Source organism: Tenrec ecaudatus, chromosome 3 (genome assembly GCF_050624435.1).
Source record: "Tenrec ecaudatus isolate mTenEca1 chromosome 3, mTenEca1.hap1, whole genome shotgun sequence".
Lineage (NCBI taxonomy): Eukaryota > Metazoa > Chordata > Mammalia > Afrosoricida > Tenrecidae > Tenrec > Tenrec ecaudatus.
In genome coordinates, this window is record NC_134532.1 from 166,899,111 (window position 1) to 166,924,390 (window position 25,280).

A 25,280-nucleotide genomic window follows, 5' to 3' on the forward strand; every position below is an offset into this window, starting at 1 on the left:
GACCCCTCACTCCGCCTCCCGAGTCAGAACCGAGGCGGGCCCCGCTCCCTTGCTTTCCTTTCTTTGATAAACAAATCGAAAAGCTACCCGCCGCCTTGTTGCGCGTGAATGACAATGGAACTGTTGAAGGGACTTGGACGGTTGGTTGACTATGTCACCGGCCCTGCGAGTCCACAACGCTCCCAAATACTTCCTGAACATGTAGACGTTTCCTCCCCATCACCAGCCATCACCAGTTAAGCCTCGCCCTAAACTCTCTTAATAATAATGTAATCCAAATTTCAAGCAATACGCCAGGGAGATGTAACCGGTTGCGAACTGTTTCGAGAAGGGCATAAAGAACTGCGGTGCTGAAAAACCCAGGGCACTTGGTGGGAAGAGCACTGAGAGGACTAGTCCCTGGAAGTGTCAGGTAGCAGCAGGTCGTTGCTGAGCCTGGAAAACGGGAGAAAGGCAGATTCCTGAGGGTAATGAGCTGAAGAGGTGGCCACGCTCATGTGCTGCAAACTCTGCTTCCTGCTCTCTTAGCTACGAGAATAATCAGACAAAAGGCCTGGCATGTGTAACAGGCATCTTGTACTTAAAAAAAAAAACAGTTCAAATGGTAACTTCATGCACGCCTTCCCTTCTGTTTTCACCCGAAATATCTTTCATGCCTTCTTAAAACAGGACTATATCAAGCCTGGCCACAGAAACGTCATGGCTGCCAGTGGCCTACAGACTAAAAGTTTCAACTCTTTAGCGTGGCCTTCACGGCTTAAAGGAGGTTAGTCAGGCTTTCCCTTGAAAGGCTGCACTGTAGGTGACCGTTTAGTCCAGCCTTGGAGAATGGGGGAAATCAAGTAAGTAGAAAGTCGGACTCACCCACTGCTAGCAAGTTGAGTCAAACTGCTGATGACCCTACAGGACAGAGTAGAACTGCCCTTTAGGGTTTCTGAGACTGTCTTTACAGCACAGAAAGTATCTTACTCCTGGGACAGGCTAGCTGACCTCTAGTAACTCAGCAAGCAAGGCTCCTCTGGAGGACTGTTTCAGGTGTAAGAAGCTAAATTCAAAAGCAGCTATTTAGAGCTGTGAGTAAAAATTGAGTTGATGGCAACTAGATAGGTGGGGTTTGTCTTAGTTTTGTTTAGGTGTTTGCTTAACTCCATCTCTTCTTTCCCTTTGTTTTAAGACAAGACTTCCCGGGCCCAGAGCGGAGTGGGAGGCTGATGGTCTTTGGTTTAAATTTCTTGCCTTGAGGGTACCCAATGAATGGTGGCACAGAACTGGTGTTTTTAAGTCCTCCTTGCTGAATTATGAAATATTAATCTGGTAGGCATGGTTCTGCCTTTGTGAATGAATGCTATTGTAAGATTTGCCCTCTCACCCGTCCATTGTTTGTATAAAGTGTCCAGTCACTTAAAAGTTTAATCTGTACAAGTCAACAATTCATGCGTTGCAGTTCATAACTGGTCTGGCCTATACTCGTATACTTTCCTTTTCTCAGCAGGGTTTTAAATTCTATACCATTATGACACTCTCAGTGTGCAATGGTTACACTTTGAGCTGCTAACCCCTTGGTCAGCAGTCAGAAACTACCAGCCAACTCCTGGAAATTCCCCCGGCACAATTCAACCCTGCCCCATAGGGTGACTATGAGTCAGCACTGACTGGCAGTGGAAGGGATGCCCTAGGCAGGATGATTGATAAGATTCTCTAATATAAAATGACAATGACGTCTTCTAAGGTGAACCAAAGACATATTAAACCAAAGATATATGAATGGATTTGGGGTTTGCGATTAATCCTAGCCCCTATCTAGGAATGGTTCTTTCGTATGACAAGGCCCTGCTTGATAAGGATGGATCCCTGGAGATATAGCTGCTATAGGAAAACTGTGGGGAAGAAACTGGATGGTGCCAGGCTATCAGAAGGACCAGTGTCTGGAGTCGTAAAGGCTTGCCTTCACACAAGCAGCCCTCTAAGTGAGGCACCAACTAAGTCCACCTGAAAGACCCACACCAGCCTGTGTGACTCAAGGAATGTAAATAATAAAATCCAAATCTAAAAGAGGGAGCAATGTCAGAGCTTAAATTTTCAACACCTGATTTGAAAAAGGCTACGTATGTCAATGGATGCCCAACTCCATGTGCAGGGTCCACACATGGGTTAAGCCTCTGGTGGATCCCCTCTGACCACAGTGATGGGGTATGGAAAGCCTTGTTACCAGACAGAGAGCTCTGTAAAATCCATTACGGCAGGCTTACTTAGGTTAAAATGCAATCTTTTATCGTGCAATTTCCCTTTTGATCATTTTTAAGTTGTTTCACTCTTTTAAAAAAACGTGATGGGGAAATAGACAGGGATTAAGCCTCTGGTGAGTCTCCTCTGACCATAGACTGGTCTGTGAATAACCTTGCTATCATGCAGAGGGCACTGGAAAGTGAAATACTGCAGATGCAGTGAGGTTGAAATTTAACACCTTAACGTTTGACCTCTTTTTGATCCATTTAAAAATTGTTCTAGTTTTGTTCTTAAATGCTTCCTTTGCCCCTCCCCACCCCCCCACTATCATGGTCCTAATTCTACTTTACAAATCTGGCCAGATTAGAGGATGTACACTGGTACAGGTAGGAACTGGAAACTCAGGGAATCCAGGATAGATGAACCCCTCAGGACCAGTGGTGAGAGTCGCATTACTGGGAGGGTGGAGGGAAGGGGGAGTAGAAAGGGGGAACTGATTACAAGGATCTACATATAACCACATCCCTGGGGGACAGACAACAGAAAAGTGGGGGGAGGGAGAAGTTGGATAGTATAAGACATGACAAAATAATTTCTAAATTATCAAGGGTTCATGAGTGAGGAGGGGTGCAGAGGGAGGGGGAAAATTAGAAGTTGATACTAAGGGCTCAAGTAGAAAGCAAATGTTTTGAGAATGATGAGGGCAACAAATGTGCTTGACACAATGGATGTACGGATTGTGATAAGAGTTGTACAAGCCCCCCCAAAATGATTTTTAATTGTTCTAGTTTTTAATATTTTCTGCATTTTTGATTAAGGTTTTTTCCAATCTTTTTTACTTTGCTATTTTTTTAAATGTTCTTCTATATATATATATACTCCAGAATCGGTAAATCTGGAGACAGTCACTGGATTACTGGTTCCTTGGGGCTATGACAGGGGAGCCTGGGGGGAAATGGGAAGCTAATGACAATGACTTGAGCACAAGATTGAAAAAAATGTTCTCTGCAGCTCCGGGAGAGGGACATATCTGATCGGAGCACATGGGAGCAGATGAAGGGGAAGGAGGAAAGAGTGGAGCACAGCCTGGCCCACCAGGCCGCAAGGACCATGACCCCAATTAGAGCAGCTATTCCACAGACAGGACCACATGGCTGGCCCCACTATGAGACATGACGCCCCTCACTGACCCACGGCCCTGCAGGGGACAGCATTGGAGACACAGAGTGGGAATTGTGCCAAATCTGATCCCACCACACCGAGGCAAAGCACGAGGGGAGTGCAGCAGAACAGCAAGGGAATGGAGAGGCAAGGTCCCCAGGGAATGCTGAAGGTAGACTTTGGGGCCAGGGCGTGGTGCCCCAACAGACTGGACTGGAAAACACTCCTAAAGGCCAACAAATGATCCTTGAACTAACTACAAGCTTTTCTTTCTTGTTGTGTTTTGTTCTTTGTCAGTGGTTTGTTGTTCTTTTGTTGTATATTGTTGCTTGGTTTTGCTCTGTCTTGTTTTTGTGCATGTTATTATCTCCGCAGGTCTGTCTAAATAAGATAGGCTGGATGAACAAGCTGGAGGAGAAAACAACACAACGGGACCGAGAGTTCGGGGGAACACGGGACAGGAGGAGGTGGGGGGGAAAGGAAGTGGTGTTAACAAACCCAGGGACAAGGGACTAACAAGGGATACAAATTGGTGGTGAGGTGGCTGTGGGGGGCCTGGTAGGGCATGATCAAGAGTAATGTAATCGAGGAATTGCTGAAACCCAGGTGAAAACTGAGCATGATAGTGGAGCAGGAGGAAAGTCAAGGGAAATAGAGGAAAGAGCTGGGAGGCAAAGGGCATTTATATAGGTCTAGATAAAGACATGTACATATGCAAATGTATATGAGGATGGGGAAATAGATCTCTGTGCCTATATTTATAGGTTTAGTATTAAGGTAGCAGAAGGGCATTGGGCCTCCACTCAAGTACTCCCTTAATGCGAGAATACTTTCTTCTATTAAATTGGCATTCTATGATGCTCCCCTTCCTGATACAACCACTGAAGACAAAACGGGTGAATAAGCAAATAAGAAGAAAGCTGATGGTGCCTGGCTATCAAAAAACATAGCGTCTAGGGTCTTAATAGCTTGAGGGTAAACAAGCGGCCATCTTTCTCAGAAGCAACAAAGCCCACATGGAAGAACACACACCAGCCTGTGTGATCACCAGGTGCTGAAGGGATCAGTTATCAGGCATCAAAGAACAAAAAAGCATATCATTGGGTGCACACCTCCATGATCCGATTGCTGGAGACAAATGGTTGCATAAGCAAATGTGGCGAAGAAAGCTGATGGTGCCTGGCTATCAAAAGGTATAGCGTCTGGGGTCTTAAAGGCTTGAAGGTAAACAAGTGGCCACCTAGCTCAGAAGCAACAAAGCCCACATGGAAGAAGCATACCAGCCAGAGTGATCATGAGCTGTCGAAGGGATCAGGTATCAGGCATCATCAGAACAAAGAATCTTACCATAGTGAATGAGGGTGGGTGGGGAGAGTGCGGAGTGGAGACCCAAAGCCCATTTGTTGGCCACTGGAGATCCCTTTACAGAGGGGTCTCCGGGAGAAGAGCCAGACAGGGTGCGATGAAGCAACGATAAAAAATACAACTTTCCTCTAGTTCCTAAATGCTTCCTCCCCCTCACTATCATGATCCCAATTCTACCTTGCAAGTCTGGCTAGACCAGAGGATGTACACTGGTACAGATAGGAACTGGAAACAGGGAATCAGGGTGGATGATCCCTCCAGGACCTGTGGTGTGAGTAGCGTTACTGGGAGGGTAGAGGGAGAGTAGGTTGGAAAGAAGGAACACATTACAAGGATCTACATGTGACCTCCTCCCTGGGGGACGGACAACAGAAAAGTGGGTGAAGGGAGACGTCAGACAGGGCAAGATATGACAAAATATAAATTATTAAGGGCTCATGAGGGAGTGGGAAGCAGGGAGGAAGGGGGGAAAATGAGGACCTGATGCCAGGGGCTTAAGTGGAGAGCAAATGTTTTGAGAATGATGGCAATGAATGTACAGATGTGCTTTCCACAATGGATGGATGTATGGATTGTGGTAAAAGTTGTATGAGCCCCTAATAAAATGATTTTAAAATGTTCTAAAACTGATTGTGGTGATGATTGTACAGCTCTTCTTGAAGTGACTGAACTATTGAATTGTATATTATGTGAATTATATGTCAATAAACATGTTAATAATAAACAAATTTAATTTTTTTAAAGGACCAGATTTCCAGCCTCACCACTTTCTGGTATACTCCTAGTTTCCCTGTACCTGGAAAATGCATTACTAATTGATGGAATGAAGAGCGTCATGTGTCAATTAAATATTTCAGGAACTTAAATTCAAATGCAGCCACCAATACCCCTCCCCACCATGGCTCCAAAGTCAAACTTGAAAAGTAGTTCTTTTTCATTCCGAGAGTGAACTGTGGAACAAGAGTGACACTTTTTAGCAGCTTAGGCCTGGTACAAACTTTTCTGTGTTCCTTCTTTTTCTTCCTTGTTTTTTAATTAATCTATTTTGAGGTCGCAATGCTATTTTAGGTGCTATAGCCCAGGGACCAGTTCTGACTTATAGTGTCAAATATGTAACTGTTTTCTTACGTTTTTTTAATGTCCAAAAAGGAAAGGGAAAAAGAAAACAAAAGAAAGCCACATCTTTTACAATTGATGTATGTATATGTATGGATTGAGTTGTATGAGTCCCTAATAAAATGTAAAAAAAAGAGAAAAAAGCCACATCTCTTTGCTAAATGGAAATGTTGTATTAATTATGAATTTATTCTCACATATTGTGATGCAGATAGAAGAATGGCAAAGGGGCAGCTGCATTCATTTAAAATGAGCAAAGCCTCTTGTTCAAGAGATGACATATTCAGAATGACCCAAATTATCATGACACAAAGGCCACAGGTCAAATCCGAGGCCAAATTACAAATCAATGGAAATTACCTTGGGGGTGGGGAGAGCTGGTACTACGGACTTGAAGCCTTCATTGTTTTTCAAGCGGCAGCATTTTACTTCGCTGCATCCAAGTTTTACAATCGTTTGCAAGTTAGAGAGTGAAATGTGAATGAGGTCCAGTTTTCTTGGCGAACTAGGGTTCTTTCCTATTTAGTTAATTTATCGATGTTGTTTAGCTTGAATTACGTTCAATTTTTTCCCCTCAGGATTTATTTCAGAAGTTTGGTAAAATACTGTTTATCAGCTTCCATGTGCGTTTTATTCCTAACTGTGGTCTCAAATTTTTCTTTATGGAAAAGCATAATTTGACATTAATATTATTCTGTATTCTCAGGTTGGGGTTGATCCAAAAGTAGATGCAAAAGCAGATGTCAGCCCTGCTTTCTGCTGTCACCAGAGGAAAGACTGGTCTGCCCAGGGCTAACACATTTGAGACCTTGTCACGCAAGCCCTTCCTGTCCAGTGGTACCTGGCACCCTCTTCCCACCGGGATCTCTGCCAGGGGGAACTCACCTTGCCAAGGACTGAACTCCAGCACAGACGTTTGCTACAGGAGTAGAAACCCCGGAACCAGCATTTAAATAAAGTGAAAAGAAAACCACTTTAAACATGACTTTGGTTCTTCGGTAAGTTTATTCTGAAAGAGTTGGTGGGGGAGGGGAGTGGTCAAAAGATTGTAATATAATTTAAAAGCAGACTTGCCAGCCAGGCTAGATTGGATTCTTCCCATCAGAAAGGTCAGCAGCACTTCAAAACCACCAGCTGCTGCTCAGGAAAAACAGGAAGCTTCCTGCTCTACAGGAGCCCGGGTGGTGTGGTGGTTAAGTGGTGTGCTGCAATAGACAAGGTTGGTGGTTCAAAACCACTGGCCGCTCCTCTACGTCTGCTAGCAGCTACAGCCCCGCAGACTCACCCTGCCCAATCGGGTCACCAGGAGTCAGGATTGACTCCATGGCAGTGAGGGCGTGAGTGTTCAACTCTAGTAAAGAATTACCGTCTCAGAACGCCCCCTGGGGGGGGTGTGGGTGGGTGGGTTAATTCTAGCCTATTGTATGGGCCCGTTTTGAGTCAGAATCCACTCAATGGCAGGGAGTTTTTGAGTCTCTTTGAGAACCTCCAGTCAAAGGAAGAGGTTGAACTAGTGTTTAGAATGCTCTGCAAGATGGCTTAACCAAAAAAAAAAAAATTCTTCAATGCAAATTATTCTGTTTGCCACTTTGAATCATGGGCATGCGTTCCCTAATATGATTGGATCACCTTTGAAGTCCGGTACACCTGGCCACAGTTCTTCCCTCGCTGTGGTTCTCCTTTGCCCTCTGCCGAATCCCCTGTTCACACTGGCTTCCCTACCGATCCTGCCTGAAGGCGGAGGGGTGTGAGACACCCCTCGCCTTGTCCTGTGTGATGCTGCAGTAGCAGCAGCAGCCAGTTGGACTCTGACCTCTTGTCCTGGTTCTGAGAACTGGAGCGCCTTTTGCGTCGCCTCCGTCACAGTATCTGCGCTCAAGAGCAGGCGGGGAGCAGAGCTGCAAGGGAATGCGAGAATCGGCTGGGCTCCTTCCTGTCTCTTCTGGGAGCCCAGATCCCATTGAGAGCTACTCTCCTAGGAGACTTCCTGCCCCACTGGCCACCTGGAACTCTGGCTGTTCTTTCCTTGCAGGTCCCTTTCCTGTTCTGTTTCTCTTCTGAAAAAGTCTACATTGTATCTCTCTGGCCCTGTGCTCACGTCCTGCCCTCCTCCACCCAAACGTCATCCTCTCAGGAGTCATATTTTTTTCTGTTGTGTTTATTGACTTTATTGGGACCTCCTACAGATATTGTAACAATCCATGATTCAAGTAGATCAAGCATAATTGTACAGTTACTGCCACCATCAATTTGAAAACATGTTCTTTCTTCTTGAACTCCTTGATAGCAGCTCTCCTTTATCTCCTCCCCTGCCTACCCTACCCACCAGGAACCCTTATCATATTATATATTATTAATCTTATTATTGTTTTAAAAAATAAATCACCTTATTGGGGCTGTCCAGCCCTTATAACAATCCATACATCCATTGTATCAAGCACATTTGTACATATGTTGCCATCATCATTTTCAAAACATTTTCTTTCTTTTTGAGGCCTTGGTATTAGCTCCTCTTTTTTTCCTCCCTCCTGAACCACTGATAAATTATAAATTATCATTGCTTTCATATCTTACACCATCGGCTGTCTCCCTTCATCCACGTTTCTGTTGTTCGTCCCCCAGGGGAGCAGGAGTGGGGGGTGGTGATGTCATACATAGATCATTGCCATCGGTTGGTTCCCGTTTTCCCTCGTGATATTGCTACTCCCATTATTGTTTCTGGGGACAGGGGTATCTGTCCTGAATTTCATGTGTTGAGAGCTCGTATCTATACCAGTGTACATGCTCTGGTCGAGCCAGGTTTGTAAGGTAGAACTGGGGGTCATGATAGTGGGGGGGCATTAAAGAACTAGCAGAATACTATGTTTCATGGGCCATCCTATTTAAAACCCCACCCTCCTACTTTTTATATTTAATCCTAGTCCCCTTTTGGAACTCTATGGGCATCGTGGCTGCAGGGGTGAAGTGGAACTGGTTAAATGTGGGACCATTCAAATAAGGCACGTGAAACACTACTAGAGGGGACTGGGCAGTTTTGCCATTCTTCTGAGTATGAGAGAGCCATCTCCAAAGCAGGAAAAGGGATTTCGTAATCTCCAAGAGAGGTTAGTGGGGCATGTTCCAGATCCCGGCCTGAAGTGGCAGTGGCAGCAGAAGAGCGTGGGGTAGTGAGGAAGAGCGGCAGTGGGGCTAGCAGGCCTCTGCAGGCCAGTGGACTGAGTGCCAGAGAGGCGGAATTGCGGTACAGGCAGAGAATATCGAAAGTACCACGGCTGCCAAAAGGACCAACAAATCTGATGTGGAAGAAGCACGTATGCCAGAGAGCTCCTCAGAGGCAAGAATGGTGGGACTTCGTCCTATGTGCTTTGGATATGTTGTCAGGAGGGGCCAGTCGCTGGGGCAGTGAAGGAGAGAGGAAGACTCTCAAGGAGATGGATTGACAGCTCAAACGTAAGAGTTGCTGTGGGTCAGGACCAACTTATGGCATCTCACAACAGCAGCTTGCTCCAATAAAGAGGTTCAGACCTAGAAACCCTCTCTGGGGCCATTATGAATCGGAATGTACTCAATGGCAGTTGGTTTGGTTTCTTTTTATAACAGAAAAACTAAACTCATTAGTGTGGATTCTGATCCATGGCAACCTTGTAGGGCAGGGTAGAGCTGTGCCACAGGGTTTCTGAGGCTAAATTTGTTTTAATCGTTTTATTAGGGGCTCATACAACTCTTATCACAATCCATACATAACATCAATTGTGAAAAGGACACTTATACATTGATTTGTACATTGCCCTCATCATTCTCAAAACATTCGCTCTCTGAGGCTACATTTTTACAGGAACAGAGAGCCTTGTCTTTTTTCCACTGAGCAGCTTGTGGGTTTGGACCTATGACCTTTCAGGTTCCTTCCATAGGCTATAAACAAACACCCTAATAAAACGATTTAAAAGAAAAGAAAAATAAAGAAAAAAACAAATAAATCTTTGGAGCTCATTCGTTTCTTGGGAAGTGGACTTGGTTCAGATGATGAAGACGATTTCTTCAGGGAGCCTTCTCCCCTTCCTCCCAGGAAAAGTTAAAAAGTTTCCAATCTGGGCTTCTAAAATGCCATGAGAAGTAGAAGCCATTGTCATCAGGTCAAATTCAATTCTTAGTCGTCAGAGACTGAATCCACAGAAGTAGGCACCGCCTTTTCCTCCCAGTGTCAGACCACGGAACACGAGGTTAGCAGCTCCACACCAAGCTACAGTGAAACCTGTCTTCCTTAGGAAACGTCCCATTTCATTTTACTTCTTCCTCCTTTAACTGCGAAGGCCAGGAGATAAAAATCAACTGTGTAGAGCAATGAAATCCTCGGGGAATACCAAAAATAGATTGTGGGGCCAGGGCATGGCACCCCATCAAACTGGACCGGAAAATACTCTTAAAGGTCAACAAACAGACCTTGAACTATTTATAGGCTTTTTTGTGGGGGTTGTTGTTGTTTTGTTTTCTTTTGTTGCTTTGCTTTGCTGTCTTGTTTTGTTTCTGGGATAAACAACCCAGAAGAGAAAATAACAGGACTTATGGTTCTGGGAAGACATGGGAGAGGGGGAGGTGGGGGAAAGGAAGTGGGTGTTAACAAACCCAGGGACAAGGGAACAACAAGTGATCTAAAATCAATGGCGAGGAGGGTGTAGGAAGCCTGGTAGGGCTTGATCAAGGGCAATGTAACCAAGAGAAATTACTGAAACCCAAATGAAGGCTGAACATGATAGTGGACAAGAGGAAAGTAAAAGGAAATAGAGGAAAGAAATAGGAGGCAGAGAGCATTTATAGAGGTCTAAATACAGGCATGTGCATTTGTAAATATATCTATATATGATGATAGGGAAATATGTACATATATTGATAGGTTTAGTATTAAGGTAGAAGATGGACATTGGGCCTCTACTCAGGTACTCCCTCAATACAAGAACACTTTGTTCTATTAACCTGGCATTCTGTGATGCTCACCTTCCCAATACCATGGCTGAAGACAAAATGGCTGCATAAACAAATGTGGTGAAGAAAGCTGATGGTGCCTGGCTATCAAAAGATATAGTGTCTGGGTCTTAAAGGCTTGAAGATAAACAAGCGGCCATCTAGCTCAGAAGCAACAAAGGAAGAAACACACCAGCCTGTATGATCACAAGGTGTCAATGGGATCAGGTATCAAAGACCTAGAACAAAAAATCGTATCATTGTGAATGAGGGGAGTGCAGAGTGGAGATCCAAAGCCCATCTGTAGAAATTGGACATCCCTTTACAGAAGGGTCACAAGAAAGAGACAAGCCAGGCAGGGTGCAGTATAGCACTGTTGAAACACACAACATGCCTCTAGTTCTTTAATGCTTTCAGCCCTCCCCCACTGTCATGACCCCCATTCTACCTTACAAATCCGGCTAAACCAGAGAGAGCATGTACACAGGTACAGATAAGGAGGGGAAAAAAAACAAGAAGCTGATACCAAGGGCTGAAGTAGAAGGAAAATGTTTTGAAAATAATGATTGCAACAAATGTACAAATATGCTTCACACGATGCATAGATGGATGGATTGTGATGAGTTGTATGAGCCCCAATAAAATGACTTAAAAAAATGAATGAATTGTGTGTTCTATACATCTTCAAATTCATTACACAGTAAACAATCTCAAACATCTCACAGAGTGTACCTACCAACTTAGCCAAAATTTAAAACAAGTACTAAGCTATGAAAAGGTGTTTCTTTGATGGATGAAGCTTTGTTTCCTGTGTTCTCAGAATAGTACTGAACCTAGAAGTAAGAAGCAGACAAGACAAGAATGCTGAGGTCCTGCACCTCCCATAGATTGCAGATGGAAATGCAGATTGGTACAACCGCTGTGGCAAGGAGGTCCGCAACTTGTAAGAATGCAGACAGAAGGCAATAGAGATCTCCCACTCAGGCTTGCTTTCACCCAGGAGAGTAGAAAACAGGAAAAGGAGTAAAAAAATCCTGCTACTTGGTTTCTCATTCATGCGACATTGAGTCGAAATGTATTGCTATTAGCATTCCAGTTCATCCCTGCATGGATTTATTCCAAATAAAATGTGGCTTGATGTGTTTCTGTCAGTGGACGGCCACAGGCCAGTTCTAGCACTGATATACTTGCCAGAGGCCATCAGGGCGTCTTCAGGGAAAGTTCAAAAGGGATTTTCAGAATCTCTCTGAGATCCACTTGGCCTGCTTTGTATTCCTCTTTGTAATGACCAGTTGCTTTCTTCATGAATGATGTTCTTTTGCTTTTGTTTGTTTTTTATCATTATGAATGATGTCCTTTTTTAAAAAATTTTTTTATTTATTATTATTTTTTTTTATGAATGATGTTCTTGATGTCACCCCACAACTCGACTGGTCTTCTGGAATTAGAAGTCAGTCTGTCCAGTCTGTTCTCGAGATGGCATCTAAATCCATGTGGGACATTTTCCATGTCGCATTTGGCCCCGTGGGCTTGTTTCTCTGATCCCTTTGCATTCCATCTGGCAACGTCCGTGCTGCCTAGTGTCCATTTGTGTTGTCGAACAAAAGAATTTGCTACGAAGAAGCCATCGGTCTTGCAAAATTCTATCATGAAAGCTGCAGCACAATTTCTGTCACCAAAGGCCATATTCTCCAATTACGGATCCTTCCTTTGTGTTTCTAACATTCAGCCACCAGTCGCTATCAGTGCCTCTGACTGCATGTCTGATCAATTTCAGATTTAACTTCTTTATCACTGGCTTTAGTGATGAGTGCAAATATTTGAATAATAGTTGTATTGACTGGCTGTTCAGTTACTGTATCATAGCCTTGTATGTTAAGGGAGCTCTTGAAACGTTCCTTTTGAGCATGAATGTGATCCCATACCACTTGAATCTGTCATGCCTCGCATAATAAACCATAAGGACTGTCCAATCCAAAAAGGCCAATACCAGTCCCTTTCAGCTCCCGCACGCTGGGTTATCGATCTGGCCCAGTTGCCCTTTGAGTACCTCCTAAGCCAAGAGGCTGATCTTCTGGCCCGCTATCAGCCAATGTTCTGCCGCTGATCAAGATGTTTCCAGCAGTTCATCCGCACAAGGGGTGTGCTACTTCTTCTTCCTATTGTGTTCTTAGTCTGGAAGCTCCAGTAAACCCCGTTTGCTGAGGGTGAACCTGCTTGTATTTGCATGGCTTCCGTATCAGCGCAAGACACACCCCATCTCAACTCAACAAACCAACGACTCAGCGGTGGCAACTTATTACTAAGAACGTCGTCTCCTATCCTTAGAACTGTTTTATTTGACACGCATTTATTGAGTGTCTTTCTCTGCACAAGAGTAGAGTGGATGAGAATGATGATGGCAACAAATGTACAAATGTGCTTGACACAATGGATGGATGGATTGTGATAAGAGTTGTACGAGCCCCCAATAAAGTGATTTATTAAAAAAAAAGTAGAGTGGAGTGGGAGGCAAAAAAAAGATAAAAAATGAGTCTTGACCTTCAGCAGTTTATAAACTAAATCGGAAAATAAAAATTCAAAATCGCACTACCATCAAGTCATACGGTGACTTAGTAAAAACACAGGTAGAATCTTTAGAACTTGAAGGAGAAATCGCTTTAGGTGGTGGGGCAGGGGTCTGCATACGTGATATCTCAGTGAAAATTGATTGGAAGGAGACGAACAACCAGGCAGACAATGAGCAAAGCTTCAAGTAGGAGGTGGAGCCTGATTGCTGGAACTGAGCAGCTCCTGAAGTGAATATGCTTCAGAGAGAGAGGCCAAAGTCCAGAGATCAGTGACTTCAAGGTTCTTCCTAATTTGCAATTCCCAGAAGGAAGAGGGGGGAGTATAGCTTTGGGGAAAATAAAGAGAAGAGATTACAGAAACATCAGGTAAGCAAAGCTTCTGTCCTTGAAGTAAAACAGCCCGGGGGGTGAGAGCTGTGAATCAGGCCGTGGCTGCACCAGGGAGGTCAGGGCGCAGGAAAACGGGAGTCTGAGAAAAGCAGAGCCCTAGCACCAGAACTGTGGGGGTTACACAATCCACTCTCACACAATCAAGTATGCAGATTTGGAAGGAGATAGACTCTAAATGCTTAGAACTGATTGTGATGATGTCTACACAACTCTTTAAAAGCCATTGAACTGCGGGAGTGTATGGTATGTAAATATGTCAAGAAAACCACTTGAAAAGAAAAGGAGAGGTCAAACGTGACCTATGGCCGCCTTGAGTGAAGAAGGGGCATTGCGTTTAATGGTGGTGGAAATAGTTGGGGAAGAATATCAATAACCGCTGTGTAACAGGAAGAACATAATCACTGGCATGAATTAGACATGTAGAAGTTGTTGGGGAATGTTTTGTTGTGTACATTTTTGCCAAAATGGAAAAAAATACATGAATAACAATGAGTACAAGGAAGAAGACAATGTTCTAAAACGGATTGTGGTAAAGATTGTACAGCTCCTCGTATGTCAGAACTATGAATTGCATGCTATGTGGATGAAGTGCCAATAAGACTTTTTAAATGAAGATTCTAAACGCCCAGGTCAGCCTCACTTTCTCAGGAGAGGGAGTGCATGAGGGGGGACTTCAACAAGTTCATGGGAAGTGGAACTAAAACTGAAAAATCCCCAGGGACTTGTGGCTGCCCCTTGGAACTCCACAAGGAGGTAGCCCACCTGCAGTCTAGAAAGGAAGGCCCGGCAAGGGAAAGCACACCGACCACTTGCAGACCAGAAAGGACTAAGAAGAATCTGGCAGGCCGTGGAGCGGTGGGAGCAGGGTAACTCACGCAGATCTGTTTGAGACTGCTGTTGGGTCCCAAACATCAGCCGCAGGGACAGTTCTGTCCTGCAGGGCTGCTGTGAGTCAGACTAGACTTGATGGCAGTGAGTGAGACGTAGTCTCGCTATCTCTTTGGATCTCAGATCTACACCATGTCCCCTTCCCTGTTGTTCCCTTCCCCTATTTTCTTCCCAAACCACACTAGATCATCTATCAATTGTCATTTTCATTCATGCATATCCAAGGAGCCTTCTTCCTCCTCTGGCCTCATATAGTACCTCCTCATTTGACGGTCCTCACTGACCTCTTGTCGCACATTCCAATCGTATTCCTAGTCAGGGCCTTGGTGCTTCCTCCTCCCTCTGCTTTCTCCAAGTAGCTGGGAACCTTCCTCTCTCGCCTCAGGGCCTTGCTCACAGGACTGCTCAGTGAAGCCTTCCTGGCATCCTTAGCTCACGTTGCAACCTTTGCAACCTTGACCTCTCCCTTCTCTGCTTGTCTGTCCCTCCAGAATGCCCATCCATTCTAATAGGCTGCACCGTACCCCAGTGATTTGCTTGGTTCTGCTGGTTTCCCCACAGCGACACTGTGGCCCCGGAAAGCAGGTAGCCTATTTGTTTTCTGAGTTTCCCAGACCGAGGAATAGCGCCCGGCACCTAATAGGTCTTCACTAACCTAGTGAACTAGCTATTCACTACACATCTATGTATTGCATATTATGTAAAATCCATGCATACATGTATATGAACTAGCTATTTACTAAATATATGTGTGATCGCCTCACAAAGAGAGATATATATATTTAATTCCTTGTGAGTTTTTCTAGTGTAGTTCCGTTCATCATAACCAACTCAGCTGTTGGCATCTTTAAAAGCTGAGGGCCAGACTCTAGAGCTGGGCAGTCCAGTATGGTGGACACCAGCCACGTGTGACCACCGAAGTCTTCCGGTGCGGTTTGTCCAAGAGAGACGTACCCTAAGTGTAAAGTGCACCCTGGATCTCAAAACCTCAGTCAGTGGTTCAAACCTATCAATTGCTCCCGACAAGGGAGAAACTGAGGCTGTCTGCTCCTCCAAAGATCTGCAGTCTCAGAAACCGGAGCAGCTCTACTCTGGCCCAAAGGGCTGTCAGGAGTCCCCCCAAAAAAGGTGGGTGTGGGGGCTTGACAGCAGCAGGTTTTAGAATGAACTGAAGAATGTGAAACATGTGGCTATCTAATTATTGACATTATTTAACTATTGCTAGCTAGGTAAAACCAAAACCAAACTCCCTGCCATTGAGTCATTGCTGACTCACAGTGGCCCCTTTGTGGGTTTCAGACTGTAACAGTTTAAGGGGAAGCCAGTCTTTCTCCCACATCAGGTGGACTGAGGTTGGAAAGGGGGAAGAGGTGCAGATGGCAGGGTTCCGGCTGAAATTGTAAATAAGGGGGGTGGAGACTTATGCCTCCCGCCCCTCTCCCCACTTCACTTCCATCACACCAGCAGCTGTAGGCGGGAAAGTCACCTTCTTAATGGTGGAAGAGGCCAGAGACGATAAAGGCTGGATGGAGAAAAACAAGATGCTCACAGTGCACGCTCCACAACAACTGAATTAAAAACACAAACCAAGTTCACTGCCATCGAGTTCAAGCTGACTCATGAAACACCCTCCAGGGCAGGGAAGACCTACCTCAGTGAGTTTCCGAGACTGTAAGTCTTGGATTTGGGGTCTAAGACAAGGGCAGAGCAGCAATCCAGAGGTTCTCTAGAAGAGGGGGACACTACAGAGGCCCAGCTAATAGCAGAAGACCCGACAGAAAGCCAGCCTCTCTGGGAGGTCACGGTGACAGATCGGAGGTCCAGCGCCACCTTAGGCCCGGCCTTTCAGACGCGCAAGGAGCTCTGATCGTGTGGGGTTAGAAGCCCACGTCAACTGGGTGGCAAGGAGATTGGGCTTTTTGAGAAGGGCCCTTTGAACTTCTTTCCCAAAATAGCCCCTGCAATAAACTGACTATTTTAACTGTACTATGCAACATTAGTGAGGAGCCCTGGTGGGTGGCAGAGCGGTTATGTATTGGGCTGCTAACCATAAGGTCAGTTGTTTGAAGCCACCAGTTGCTCCCAGGGAGAAAGACAGGGCTTTCTATTCCCATAAGGAGTTACAGTCCAGGAAATTCACGGGGGCATTTCTACCGTCCTATCGGGTTGCTAGTAGTCAGCGAGTAAGTGAATATGCACGATTACTCAGCAACAACAACAAAAGGAAAGCAACAATTTCGAGGGGGCTGAAGAGCCTTGGGCTGAGAAAAATAAAGCCAATCTCATAAGCTCAAATGGTTGACCTGGAAAATGGTATATATGCTTTAAATGTCACATGCTTCTGTTAGGTATTGAGAAACCGGAAGGCGGGGGTGAGGTGGGGGGGGGGGTGTTGTCCATCTCCATGAGGTTGGGAAAGAATCAGGTGAACCTTAGCCAGCCATACAGACAGACTACGATGATCTGCATATAACCTTTTCCCAGGGGGATGGACAACAGAAAAGTGGGTGAAGGGAGACAGCGACTGACATAAGACATGGGGGAAAAATTTATAAATTATCAAGGGTTCATGAGGGAGGGTGGGTGGGGGAGGGGCTCAAGTAGAAAGAAAAATTTTGAAAATGATGATGGCAACAGATGTACAAATAGGCTTGACACTATGGATGTATGTATAGATTGTGACAAGAGCTGTAATAGCCCCCAATAAAATAATAATAATAAAACCTAAAAGCAAAAATAAATAAATACCACTGGGCATGTGCAATTCAAGCCTGAGCCAGGTGGGCGGTACACCTGGGCGGCCTGAACTAGGCCCAGGTGGACTTAATTCAGCCAATGGGGACAACCAGTACCTTCGACCATGCCTCCCAGCCATAGACCTCAAAAACCTGGACCAGCAAGACCGGCCCCCACCCTTCTTCTTCCCCCTTTGCTCCTGTGCTGTGCCCACTCGGCTGTGTCAGGTCTCTCTGACCTCAGGCTACCATGTGTGGGTGTGCAGTCCCACGAGGTTGCCTGTGTTCAGTGGCTGTAAAACCTGAAACTTTTTTTTTCTCTTCTTTTCTTTTTTACCCTGTCTGAAACTAGCCCGGGCTCCAAGAGCACTGAGGGGCAGGCTTCAATATTTCTTTTCCTCCTTTTACGACCACCCAGACCAGTGTTTTGATTCAATGGGAAAGGGAACTGGAGGGTAAAAACCTGAAGCTTTTGTCCTTCATAAAAACCCACTTGATGGAAAGAAAATGTTTTGAGAATGATGGTGGCAACAAAAGTACAAATGTGCTTGACACCATGGATGGATTGTGATAAGAGTTGTAAGAGCCCCCAATAAAATGATTATAAATAAACAAACAAATCAATAAATAAAAACCCACTTGGATCACAAACCAGGCTTCGGTGTGAATTCTTTCTTGTGTGAAGCCAAGAACCAAGGTATTTCCCACCCAAGAAATCTAACACTTCAAGTAGTATGTTGAATGATGGCCGCTTCCCAGCCCCCCCCCCCCAAAAATATATATATATAACTTAAACCGTAAATCTGTGACTGTTGGCTTATTTGGAAAAAAGACTCTTTGCAGATGTAGTTAAATTAAACCAAAACCAAATCAAATCTGTTGTCTAGTCAATCCTGACTCAGCAACTCTACAGAACACAGTAGAACTGCTCCTCGGTATTTTCTGAGGTTGTAAAGCTTTACAGAAGCAGACTGCCTTTTCTCTCCTAGATCAACTGGTAGATTTGAACTGCCAATCTTCTGATTAGTAACTCAATGGCTAACCCACTGTGTCACCAAGTATCTTAAATGAAGAAATCATCCTGGATTTTCCCAGTGGACCCTACCTAAGTCCTATGACAAACATTCATATAAGACATACAAAAACCTCCCTGAAATGACCACTGAAGACAAATGTGTGCATAAGCAAATGCGGCGAAGAATGGTGATGGTGCCCATCTATCCAAAGATATACCATCTGGGGTCTTGAAGGCTTGAAGGTAAACAAATGGCCATCTAGCACAGAAGCAACAAAGCCCACATGGAAGAAGCACACCAGCCTGTGTGATCACGAGGTGTCGAAGGAATCAGGTATCAGGCAGCATCAGAACAAAAAAATCATATCATTGTACATGAGGGGGGAGAGCGGAGTGGAGACCCAAAGCCCATTTGTCGGTCACTGGATATCCCCTTCCGGAAGGGTCTCAGGGAGGAGACGAGCCAGTTAGGGTGTGATGTAGCAACGATGAAACATACAACTTTCCTCTACTTCCTAAATGCATCCTCCCCACCCACTATCATGATCCCAATTCTACCTTACAAATCTGGCTAGCCCAGAGGATGTACACTGGTGCAGAAAGGAACTGGAAACACAGGGAATCCATGGCGGATGATCCCTTCAGATCAGTGGTGAGAGTGGCGACTGGGAGGGTAGAAGCAGAGTGGATTTGAAAGGGGGAACCGATTATAAAGATCTACATATAACCTCCTTCCTGGGGGGATGGACAACAGAAAAGTGGGTGAAGGGAGATGTTGAACAGTGTAAGATATGACAAAATAATAACATAAATTATCAAGGATTCATGAAGGAGGGGGAAGCGGGGAGAGAGGGGAAAAAATGAGGACCTGATGCCAGGGGCTTAAGTGGAGAGCAAATGTTTTGAGAATGATGAGGGCAATGAATGTACAGATGTGCTTTACCTAATTGATATATGTATGGATTGTGATAAGAGTTGTAGGAGCCCCTAATAAAATGATTTTTAAAACAAGACACACAGAAGAGAAGGTGATAGAAAAACAGAGGCAAAGATTGGAATGATGTGACCACAAGCCAAGGAAACCAGCAACCTCCAGAAGATTCTGTTCTGGGACAGATTTCCCCTATAGAGCCTCTGCAGCGAGTGTAGCCCTTCAGGCCCAGTGATGTCAAACCTCTGGCTTCTGGAACCGTGAAAGAAAGAACTCCTGTGCTTTAAGTTACCCAAACTCATTTCTGCACAAGCTTTGGTGATGTCATGGTTATGCAATGGACTGGAATCAGCAGTAGAAAGATGGGGTTTTCTATTCCCCATAAACAGTTTGAAAAACTCACAGGGGCAATTCTAATCTCCTATAGGATTCCTATGGGTCAGCAGTGAGTTTAAACCCATTGCTACTGACTTACAGGGTAGACTTGCTCTGGGTTTTCCTGGATGTGACCTTTATGGAAGCAGAATGAGTCTTTCTTCTGTGCTGTCCCTAGTTGGTGGGACTAGTGCACAGGGTTTGATCACCAAGGACCTGAAGTCACCCTGTACGTTTGTTACAGCGCCTTTGGGAAATAATTCCATTTATGAAACATTCTTGAAGTGTAGGAACTGGAGTTAAAGAGGGGTGCTTGTGACTACAAAAAGGTAGCATGAGGGAGATCCTCGTGATGACAGAAGGGGTAGTGATGGGAATAACACAAATCTATATAAAATGCACACAAATGCCCAGAACGACTGAAAGGGTGTAAAAACCTACAGAAATGCACAGACTATATCAGATGCACAGAACTACACACACACACACACACACACACAGGAAACTGGTGCTATCTGAACAAGACCTGTGGATTCTACCAATGTCAATTTCCTGAGTTGATACTGTGCTGCAAACTCTATGTTAACCTTAGGGGACACTAGATGAAGGGCACACAGGATCCTTTTGTACTGTGTGTTCGGTTTTTGCAGTTTCCTGTGAATCTATCATGCTTTTTAAGTGAAAAGTTTAAATCATTCATACCACTTGCTTCTTTTTACTACTTTCTATGTTAGTACTGGAAAATTCGCGAGGGACTTGGTGCTTGGTGATAGAGCTCTCGTCGTCTCTGCAGGAGTTTCAGGTTCAATTCCTGGTCAATGCATCCCATGCCCAACTACCACCCACCTGTCTGTCTGTGGGAGCTCAAGTGGGGCTGTGAGACTGAGCGGGTGTCAGTGCAACTTCCAGACTTAGATGAACTAGGAAGACAGGTTTGGGATCTACTTCTGAAAAGCAACCAATGACGACCCTCTAGATCACAGGAGTCCAATCTGCAACGGATCATGGGGATGAGCAGGGCCAGGCAGCATTTCTTTGGGTCCTGCATGGAATCATCCTGAGCGCTAACAGCAGCAGCTAGAAACTATATGGCTTGCATTTGGTCTCTATTAGATCTGCTTAGCTAGAGTGTTATTTCCCCATGTGTCATTCCCCAGAAGGAGCTGAGAAGGCTCCTGCCCTGAAATCCCAGCCTCGCCTCCTGAATGTCAGTAAGTCCAAGTCTGGGGAGTGGCACAGGAAGGAGCGTCCCAGTTTGGAGTCAGACAGATCTGGGTGGAACTGTGGCTTTGTCGCCGGGCAACTTCTCTCAGCAGCAGGCTCTGCATTTGGAGAAGTCAGAATAACACGGCTCACTTGACCAGGCTGATGCGAGGGCCACCTGGGATGACAGAGGGTGAACCCTTCTGGCTCAGATGAACTGCGCACCATACGCCAGTTCTTTCCTTTCTCTTCTTGGGTTTCTCCGTCCACTGGACCCTGAGGTTTACCGAAAAGGAAAGAGGTGACAAGTAGGTGGCGTGGGGTGAAATATCTTATTATGACTCTTCTATCCAGGTAACTCTGTAAATCCTACCAAATGATTGGGCGGGACTGTGGAAACAGGGGAGAGGGGGTTGGTCAGTTTAGTTACCAGCCCCCTGGCTAAAAGGGTGAGGCATATTTGAAGCAGGAGCAGAGAGAGATCTCAGGACCATTGGAAGAAGACCAGTATTAAAGTGCTTCAGTGCAAAACTAGTATTGTGGTTACCTAGGAGAATTTACTCATTCATAGAAGATTTGTGCAGGAATATGAGGAGGAAAATGTCGTGGTATTTGTAGTTTACTTTCAAATAGTTCAGCAAATAAGAAGATACAGATGATGCAGCGATATCTAGGTTGTCGAGTGACTCCTCGCTGGAACTTTCCACTATGAGAACAGAAAGTCTAAAAGAATCTGGCTCTGCTCCTTCGTCCAGCTGATCATCCGATGTGGAAAAGCCTGTAGAGTGGAGAGCAGGGCACCGTCTCTCCTTGTTGCGGCCACAGAGCAGGGACGCTTCCATCCGAGACGATAGAGTGCTCATGTCAGGGTGTGGAAACAGTCATCATTACATGAATTGTACTTCATTCATGTAAAATATCACAACTACGGCTCTAAAGAAAGTTAGTGATACCAGCAGGAGAGCTAAGAGGACAACTGTGAGAATCACGTCAGAGTTAAAGAAATTATTGCGAAATTTGAATCCAAGTGCCATTTGACTGAGTTGGCAGCTGAGTAGGATAACATGGCTAAGTCGACATGATCGACATTCTTGAAAACATCACGTGATTAAAGCAGCTAATGTAGCGAACTGTGTGAAATTGTTAGCCATGAAATAAAGATGCCAGGCCAGGGGTCATCAAACTTTTTAAACAGGGGGCCAGTTCACTGTTCCTCAGACCCGTTGGAGGGCTGAACTATAGTTTAAAAAAAAAACAACTATGCCCCAACAGACTGGACTGGAAAACACTCCTAAGGGCCAACAAACAATCCTTGAACTAACTACCAAAAAAAGAAAGAAAGAAAGCATAAAATGCTAGAAAATTGAAAAAAAAAGCTATGAACAAATTCCTATGCACACTGCACATATCTTATTTTTTATTTTTAATTAATAAATATTTTTATTGGGGCTCATACAACTCTTATCACAATCCATACATACATCAATTGAGCAAAGCTCCCTAATACATTTGTTGCCCTCGTCATTATTTTTTTTTCTTTCTTTTTTTACATTTTATTAGGGGCTCACACAACTCTTATCACAATCCATACATATACATACATCAATTGTATAAAGCACATCCATACATTCCCCGCCCCAATCATTCTCAAAGAATTCGCTCTCCACTTAAGCCCTTTGCATCAGGTCCTCTTTTTTTCTCCCTCCCTCCCCCCTCCCCCATCCCAATGTGCCCTTGGTAATTTATACATCATTATTTTGTCATATCTTGCCCTATCCGGAGTCTCCCTTCCCCCCCTTCTCTGCCGTCCCTCTCCCAGTGAGGAGGTCACACGTGGACCCCTGTAATCAGTTCCCCCTTTCCAACCCACTCGCCCTCTGCTCTCCCAGCATCGCCCCACCTGGTCCTGAAGGTATCATCCACCCTGGATTCCCTGTGCCTCCAGCCCCCATATGCACCAGTGTACAACCTCTGCCCTATCCAGCCCTGCAAGGTAGCATTCAGATCATGGTAGTTGGGGGGAGGAAGCATCCAGGACCCGGGGGAAAGTTGTGTTCTTCATCGGTACTACCTCGCACCCTCATTGACCCATCTCCTCTCCTGAACCCCTCTGTGGGGGGATCTCCATTGGCCGACACTTGGGCCTTGGGTCTCCACTCTGCACTTCCCCCTTCATTCAATATGGTATATATATATATATATACACACACACACACATATATACATATATAGACACACACATATATATACATATACACACATATATCTTTTTTTTTGCATGATGCCTTTATACCTGGTCCCTTTGGCACCTCGTGATCGCACTGGCTGGTGTGCTTCTTCCATGTGGGCTTTTTTGTTTCTGAGCTAGATGGCCGCTTGTTCACCTTCAAGCCTTTAAGACCCCAGACACTATCTCTTTTGATAGCCGGGCACCATCAGCTTTCTTCACCACATTTGCTTATGCACCCATTTGTCTTCAGTGATCCTATCATGGAGGTGTGCAGTCAATGATATGATTTTTTTGTCCTTTGATGGCACATATCTTATTTTAAAGTAAAAAACCAAATGGGGCAAAAACACCTGGCGGGCCGGATAAATGTCCTCAGTGGACCGTAGTTTGAGGACGCCTGCTCCAGACTATCGGAGTGGTAGAAAAGTTCTGATTTGGATAATCAGAAACAACTCGATGGAGATAGAGTATCTGAGATAACGATGTGCAGGAAGACTAACAGCCTCCATAGTGATTTAAAGTCCTGGAAAAATGAATTTATAAGTGTAATATTTGGGCCTCAGAACCAATTATTTGGTTTTGCATTAGTTCTTACATTAGTTCCCCAACTTTTCGGTGTTTGAATACAAATTTGGAATGAATTGAGTTCAACAACTGAGGTATCACTGTACTAGTTGTTTGCACATAGAGCAGGAGCCGCTAGGTAGTGCAAACCATCCAGCGTTGGACTGCTAACTAAAAGGCTGTCTGTGGAACTTACCCAGAAGAACGCAGTCAGTAAGGTCCGGTGATCTGCATTTGTCTGAGTGAGCTAGTCATGTTATAACCAAGATTCTACAACTGAATTGCTTTAAAGAACAGACATTTATTTAGTCACAGTTCTAGCAGGATAGAAGTCCAAATTCAGAGGGCTAGCTCTAGGAAAAGTCTTTCTCTTCCTGTGTCTCCCACTTCTAGAAGGTCCCCCTGCAGGGACTCCGGATCCAAAGGACATGCTCTGCTCCTGGTTCTTCTTTTGTGATGGAGAGGTGTTCTATGGACCAATGGCTGCATTCTTAATATTTTCTGATCCTGGTTTGTGGGAACGTGTTAGACTCCCGAATACACTGCACCTCACCCCAATTTAAGTATTGCCTGCAAGCTCTATGTATCCATCGCAACAAATTACCAAACCCAGCATCTCTGTTTGCTTGTTTCATCTCTTGCTTCTCTGAAAAGAGTTGGACTTAAAAATACAACCTAACCAACCCCGTGGCTTGCATCCTGTCTCACTAACGTACCTGCCACTAATCCTGCATCATTAACATCCAAAGAACCAAAGCAAGCCCACTTCTGTTGAGTACATTCTGATTCATAGCAACCCTACCCAGGCTCTCTACCTTTATGGGAGCAGAATAACTCACTCACAGCTATGCACTCTAGCAACCCTATAAGGCAGGGTAGAGCTGTCTTTGTGGAGTAGAACACCTCATCCTTCTCTAGAGGAGCACCTGGTGGATTTGAACTGCTGACCTGCTGATTAGCAGTCCGATTCAATATCTATAACCCCCGGGCTTTTCTGGTAGCAGGATAGCCTCATCTCTTTCCTGAGGAGCAGAAAGTAGGTTTGAACCACCAACTTTACAGTTAGCAGTCCCATGCTCACCTACCATCAGGGATTCTTATTAGGTTGGGGTTTGCACCATAAAAGATAATTACATCAAATCACAAAATAGAGATGAACTGCATAACACTGAGATCATGGCCTAATCCAGTTGGCACATATTTTAGGGGGACACAATTCAATCCATAACACCTTCCAAAAGGTGTTTTGAAAATTCTAGGGAGCAATTCTACTCTGTACCCTGTGGGATCACCATGAGTCGGAATTGACGCAGCAACATACAAATATGAAAGAAATAAATATCATTTTGTAACCCTTGAAATGTTCCTACCGGTTTAAATTTTTTCCAAATAAAAAGTTGGGGAAAAGAAATGTCATTACAGGGAATCCAGGGTGGATGATTCCTTCAGGACCAGTGGTGCGAGTGGAGCTGCTGGGAGGGTGGAGGGAGGGTAGGTTGGAAAGGGGGAACCGATTACAAGGATCTGCATGTGACCTCCTCCCTGGGGGACG

General features: G+C 44.9%; 1 non-coding gene across 1 annotated transcript; it reads right to left on the reverse strand.

Moving 5' to 3' along the window:
- Window positions 1-17,746: 17,746 nt before the first annotated feature.
- On the reverse strand, window positions 17,747-17,867 carry LOC142444177 (small nucleolar RNA SNORA61). Its single transcript, XR_012783834.1, has one exon. It is a non-coding gene; the product is annotated as a small nucleolar RNA SNORA61 (small nucleolar RNA).
- Window positions 17,868-25,280: the final 7,413 nt, after the last annotated feature.